Here is a 7119-nt window from a genome sequence, read left to right on the forward strand (position 1 = left end):
AAGGAACGGCTCACAATATTTGCTGGGTGGGATGCTGTTCCAGTGTGTGTTCGGTCGGCCCCTGCTGTCTGGAATTGAATTCGGACCGCGTCAGGGCTGACTGCAGCTGGCAGCTGTAGAGGGTGCTGCATAATTGCACCCCCAGGGAGGGAGGATTTCAGTTGGTGGGCGTGGCCTTGCCTCATCACGCTGCGGACAGCATTCTCGTCCAATCACAGGTTGAGGACTATGGAATGGAAAGGAACAGAAGCTGGCTGCATGCTCCTCAGAGGAGAACGCATGTCTACCTGTAGTCTTCTGGACCGTTGGAAGACTCAACAGCAATAAAACAGACTGTCAATAAAACAACGCGTTAAGAACTGGTGGAAACTGGTCCCAATCTCGCCACTGATTGTATTGCTCTCACGTTATCAACATGCAGCCATTTTCCAGGAATAGCACCGTTTCTATTTGTAAAAACAGGCGATGTCTGGTTTTCTGCAAATTGCGCAGTCATCCACATAATAATGACTACGAACATTACCTCCTGAGTGGCATGTGGAAGCATTCCAGTAATTGGTCATTGCATCTCACTGCATGAGTACAGAATGTAAAAGGTGAAAAAGTGTTTGCTAACTACATACAAAGACATGCCTGCATGGCACAGACAATTCCATTTCAAAATAAATAACAGGGCAATCATAGGCAGTCAGTTATATATAGCAATACACAGGTAGTAAAACAAATCTCAAGGTGAGAGCCACCAAGGTATATAAGAACTGTTTTAAAAAAAAACATTGCTAAATATATTCCGTAATTAAAGATATTATATAAAAATAACAGAACTGGGGTACACACTGTCTACATAATAGCAAAATAATAGCAAAATCCCTTCAGAATATATGTTACCCAGCAACTACTGTCATCCTTAAACCATGACATGAAATGATGATTGTTGTAATGAAGAGATAAACACAAATCTCCTGTAGTTTTTGATGAAAATGCAACCAAGTGCGTCCACAAATAGAACACATTTTCTTGGACCCAAATCCTAACATTAATGGAGGACTCCTCTACTCAATAGAGCAACCTTCATTTTACAGAAAATAAAACTTCTAAATTCTAAAAAGTTTGAAAGGATGGGAACCAAACAAGCATGGAAGCAGCAGCTGTTGTGGCTCGTCTCCACCTCTATTTTGATGTTTCAGAGTTTTATGATGCACTGTTTAACTGCTGCAAAACATTTTTTTTTTTTGCTTTCAGAAATTAAGCATTGAGAAATGGAATTAGCCCGTCTCCTAGCTCTAATTTATTTGATAAAGTTTGGGAGTGCTTGGGCTTATCTTATGATATAAAGTTGCATTCTTGTTCTTGAAATTTAATAAAAAAATTGTCACCCTCACTTTCCCTGGATGAATTTTGGATTATATCACAATGAAACCTCAGGCTACACATTTGGAACCCATTAAAGCAGAAATCCTTTTGACATTTCTACAGATGGTTAGATTCTTTTGAAGGGGTAATGCTCCTAAACTCATTGTGATACAGAACACAAAAATTTATAATGCATCATAAACATTTACTGGTTTTCAATGTGGTTGATCTGTCCAATATACAACTGCTTGTCACTTAAGGGGAATACTCAGGGGGGTTTACCTTTCTCTTTCCTTGAATGCGTGTATATAAAACCAGGGTTCAATGTGGCAAATTTGTGCTCATTACCAGATCTATTTGCTTCCATTTCCTCATAACTGAAGTGTGTTGTAAAACATCATCTCCATTAATTTTTACAAACCAATAAAAGCACAATGGCTTTCAAGCATCAAAGCAGTATTTAACTGTGGCACTCATATGTGGTCATTCTTGAGGTTTGGTTGAGGGTTTCCCAGGGTCATTACAAATTCTGATCGTACAATCTCTCCTCCTAATGCTTAAGATTTTATGTTAGGTCAGAATAAATAGTTTTCCCACTTGATCTCATTCTGGCAATTAATGACCAGCAATTCACAGTTTCATTCCCTCAATTCCTCCCTCAACCGTAGTGTAGTGAATCACCCAGCAAAGGTGCTGTCATCCAACGAGACTCCAACTCCCATGTGTCTCCACTCCAGCAAGCCGGTAGCTTCTTCACTGAGCTCCCGAGCTGGCAGGTTGCTATCATATGTTTGTCGGTACGCATTACTGAAGGTGTTATGCACGCGCGTTAAAAGGGGAAGGTTAAAAACAGGGGCACAAAACCAAACAAACAATTTGGAGCATTAATGTGACAAAAAAACACAACTAATTGGTAAAGACCCTGGAGTCATTTTGCAAAGCAGGCATCAGGATTGCTCCTGACAATTACCACTATTAAATATCTCGCACGGTTCTCTGGCTTCGAGCGAGCCAATGACTGCTCTGTTGGGGAGGGATAAAAAAAAAAAATCTATTGTTTACTGGCAAAAATATAATCAAGTGATTCCACGCAACACTGCCTTTATTAAGTCCAAAAGGGCTTATCAAGATTGCATTTTATGTATTTACTGTCATTATTTATGATTGTCAAAAGCAGTTATATATTCAAGGCCTTGTTATTGCCACTGTTTTTGTCACACTGGCTTGACCCATAATTCGCTTCAGAAGATCGTAAACATGAAAAACAGTAAATATTGCAGAGAAAACCATAGCAAGCAAAATGACTGTTCAGAATGTGGAAACCAGACTGTACTGTTCAGCTCATAAATTACCGCACATTTTCACATTTCTAACACATATTAAGTGTAAGAGTGCTGAACTTTACCATTTAAAAAAAAATTTCGGAAACAAAAACAAAAAATACAAAAGCACTTAGAAACATGTGAAATGTCTTAGGCAATGCATTTCCATTAATGAATGACAATGCTCTGCTGACTGCTGTACTTATGCAGCAGATTTCATTTCATTAGCGGACCTCAGAGTACTTTACGCTGAATTCTATTACTCATCTCAGTCACGGACAATGTGTACCATGCACATGGGTGGTGCACAATAGCCATTTTGCACAAGAGCTAATCAGCAGGAGTGGGAAAAAAGAAGGATTTCATTTAGCCTATTCAAATGTGGACTGTTATACTTAGTGCTCTTATCTCCAAAGACAGCCCATTACGAAAGCAATACAGAGACCTTGCCAAATTAATTTTATGGGTGAAAGACAGAGGAACAAGAACTATGGGTCAAAAAAGTTTGATTTTAGGAACCAATCAAACTTGACGTACTGCAACAACGCCTTAAAAAAATTCCACATTGTCGCTAAGCATTCCTTTTTGTTAATATTCCAATTCCCACAGATTTAGCATAACAATACAGTCATGGAGACGGTGATAAGCTTGAGCTGTGTGTTGCTTAAATACAGTATCCATCATTGATCCCCTGAGTAGAGCATGAACACCACCATGGTCAGGATAAATGTACTCAGTGCAGAGCAAACCAATATGATAGCTACTGAATTCAGCTCAATTTAATATTAATGTTAACCTCAATATTTCGACAATGTAAAATCAGAAAAGGCATCTAAGAATCATTATGGAAATGTGATGATTTGAACTTGACTGTCTTCTTTAATCATGCTTCTCTCCCAAGTGGAATTTATCACATTTCAATTATGCTGGTTCCAAGTCAGCCTGGGGGCAATTTACCATTAGAAAGTACAGTGCAGTGCTCGAGGAGTCTTATACTCAGTCTTTATGGTTATCATGACAATGATGATTGAAGCTTCACAGTCTCGTGCAATCCATTTTATCTCACATTGCACCCATGACCATAAATGTTGCAATCATGCCCACCCTATACTCAGCCATAAATCCAGGACGGTCTGCATGTCCTGTGAAATGACAGTGATTTGACCATTTTCAGTTAACCCTGTCTATTGATAACCGCTGGAACCTTCTGAAAATTCAGCCGAATTCTGCGCGTCCGACAGAAGGACGGCGAGGTGTCGGAGGCCCGGCTGTCACCCTCGGGGATTAGGGGAGGCGTCGCCACGCCGAAACGGGAACGTGTCAAATAGACGGTTCCCTCTGAAGCGCTCTCACAGCATGCAGAAGTACGCCGCGACTCTCCTAATCTGAGGCTGCCAGCTTCGGAATACACAGAGACGTAGAGCTGACTGCTGTTGATAAACCGAACCCGTTATCAGCTCGGCACATACAGGGGAACATGAAAAGCGGAGGATGTAAGGAGACTGTGCAATTAGCAGCTTTAATGACAGATAACTACTCAGAAGTGAGGCTTTGACTGAACTTGGTCGAGGAAAATGTAAAACCATTTGAATATTTTCAGTAAAATAGTGTCATATAATGAATTGACCTTTTTATCTTTTAAAAACTACTATTATTTTTTTTAATAGCCTTAAATTCAAATGGTTACAATAACGTCACAATAAATTCAAATGGTCACAATAACGTTGCCCTGTAACTGCAATACAAGCCAATATTGAAGTACTGTTGTTTGATACTGTTCTACTGCCAACATTGTGGAACGTTCTAGACTTAATTGATGGTACTGTAGGCAACTGGTCCTATAGTCTGCTGATGTAAGTTTTAAAAAGACAGTGCTGCCGGACTGCAGAAAGCATTTTGTGGGATTATAATGAGTAAGCAGCCACAGGGACAGAAATGGCAGAATGTAAGTCTCAGGAGAGCAAGGCACAGCTTACTTTGTACACGGCAGATTAATCTTTACTACTTTTTCCACGAAGCACACCATATGATGAAGTACACAACATATATTCTCTCTGTGGAACTGAACCTAAAGGGATTTTGTATATATATATATATATATATATATAATAGTGTGTATTTGTATGTTTGTGTGTGTGTGTGTGTGTGTGTGTGTGCGTGTGTATGTAATGTATGTATGCATGAATGCATGTGTGTGTTCCCTAGTATCTAGTATTGGACAGGACAGGACTTTTGGCTCCAGAAGAGCCTGGATTCTTTGCAGCATGAATTCAACATGATGCTGGAAATATTCCCTAAGGATTTTGGTCCATGCCTACTCAAGGTTCTCTATTGGATTGAGATGTGGGGACGGTGCAGTCCATTGGAGTAATCTGAATTCAGTGTCATGTTCATGGAACCAGCTTGAGATGATGCATACTGTACTTTTGACTGGTGTATTATGCTGCTTGTAATACTCATTAGAGAACGGGTGGCCATAAAGGGACCGTGGCCATAAAGGGATGTGCATGGTCAGCAAAATGCTTAGGTATGCTGTGGCATTCAAATGATGCACAGTTGGTATTAAGGAGCCTAATATATGCCAAACATTCAGTACCACACCATTACACCACCACCACCAACCTGAACCATTGACACAAGACTGGATGGATACGTTGACTTATGCTGTTTATGTTGAATTCTGTCTTTCCTTACCATCTGCATGTCACAGCAGAAATCAGGATTTGTCAGACTAGGTGATGCTTTTCAGTCTTCAATTGTGTAGTTTTGGTGATCATGTGACCACTGTAGCCTCATTTTCCTGTACTTGGCTGACAGGAATGGAACCTGGCATGGTCTTCCGCTGCTCTTATCCATCCACATCTGTTGACCATGTCTGCCCAATCTCCTCTGATCTCTCATTAATAAAGCATTGTTGCCCACAGAACTGCTGCTCACTGGATTTTATTATTATTTGTTGTGTATTACAACGTTCTCTGTAAACACTAGACTGTAATGCGTGAAAATCCAAGGAGGACAGCTGTCTCTGAACCACCACATCTGGCACCAACAGTCATACCACAGTCAAGGTCAGTACAGATCATACATCTTGTCCATTCTAACGTTTGGTCGAACAGCAACTAAACCTCTTAACTGTATCTATATTATTTACATATTGAGTTGCAGCCACATGATTTGCTGTTCAGGGGAACAGACTATTTTAACTTTGATTATTATGAATACTTCTCATACAAATAAAATAATTTTCATCAAAACTTGGAATGAGTCAGGATTCATTCGCTAAAATGGTTGCTATACTTTCTGGAATTAAAATTTCAGTTTAAATAGTGCTCATTAGCTGTATGGCATTTAAAAGTTCAGGAGGAAAAAAATAGTGGAAAGACAGCATGGTGCATTGAACAGCTAAGGGAGAAAACAGATGCTGTGATCAAGGTCGATTGCTTAGCTACCCTCCCCATTTCAGGCGATGTTTCTTAGACAGTGGATCCCTGGCGCCGGGTCTTATAAAAGCTCAGCGTGAGGCCGCACTAGCGCCCCCTGGGGCTCTGCTGCCACACAACAGTGGCTGCAAAGGAAAATCACAAAACTCAGGACAGAAGCTGATGCAGTCTTTTGAAAACTTTTAATTGAGGCAATTTATTTTTCTCTGGAAAAACGTGAAGGCACATTTATCTTTTTCTTTTTGGAAATGCCATACATTTTCTTTCTCAATTTCTTTGAACAAACAGTGATGAATATCTTTGACTGTTTGAAGAAATGTAGTGAGGAGATCAACACTGGGAGTTCAATATTCTTGAATTGTATTTTTAAAAAGGAATGAGCAGAATCATACAGGTTGTTCACAAATACAAAATATTCCTCAGCCATGTATTTAAAATTGCTATTCCAACTAAGAAAATACATACCAGATGCTGGTCAGTGCCACAGCTTGACATTTGGCACACACTGTCCATTGTATAATGAGTAAACAAGTGAACTGGGTCAGCTGTTAAAGGAAGTGATAAAAAATAGGAAAACAGAAGGTTTCAAACAGCGAAGGGTTTTGGTAGTTCGATAATGGCAGGTGGCCAGTTGTTTCCTAATGGCTCGAGTGATCATCATCACCTCATAGTTAAAACCTTCACTTCACTCCAGAGAAGGATGTCTCCCAAAATGGCAATTTTCCCATTTGTAAATGTTCTACTCACTAAATGTTTTGAAGAGCTCATAATTCTGTTAATGAAAGTGCCTTCATCCAATATTATTTTATGAATGACAGATTATTTCTAATAGACATATTCTCCATGTAAAACAAACCTCTTACATGGAGATCAGATTTTTAAATCTTTTTCTAATCGCTGTGCATCACATGGTTGTATCGTTACTTTAAAACCTCCTCTTTGCTGGTTTTCACTCAGTTCTTTGTGTGTACAATAGTATGAGGCTTGGTAACAATCCCTATTAT

Source organism: Anguilla anguilla, chromosome 5, assembly GCF_013347855.1.
Source record: "Anguilla anguilla isolate fAngAng1 chromosome 5, fAngAng1.pri, whole genome shotgun sequence".
NCBI classification, from domain to species: Eukaryota; Metazoa; Chordata; class Actinopteri; order Anguilliformes; family Anguillidae; genus Anguilla; species Anguilla anguilla.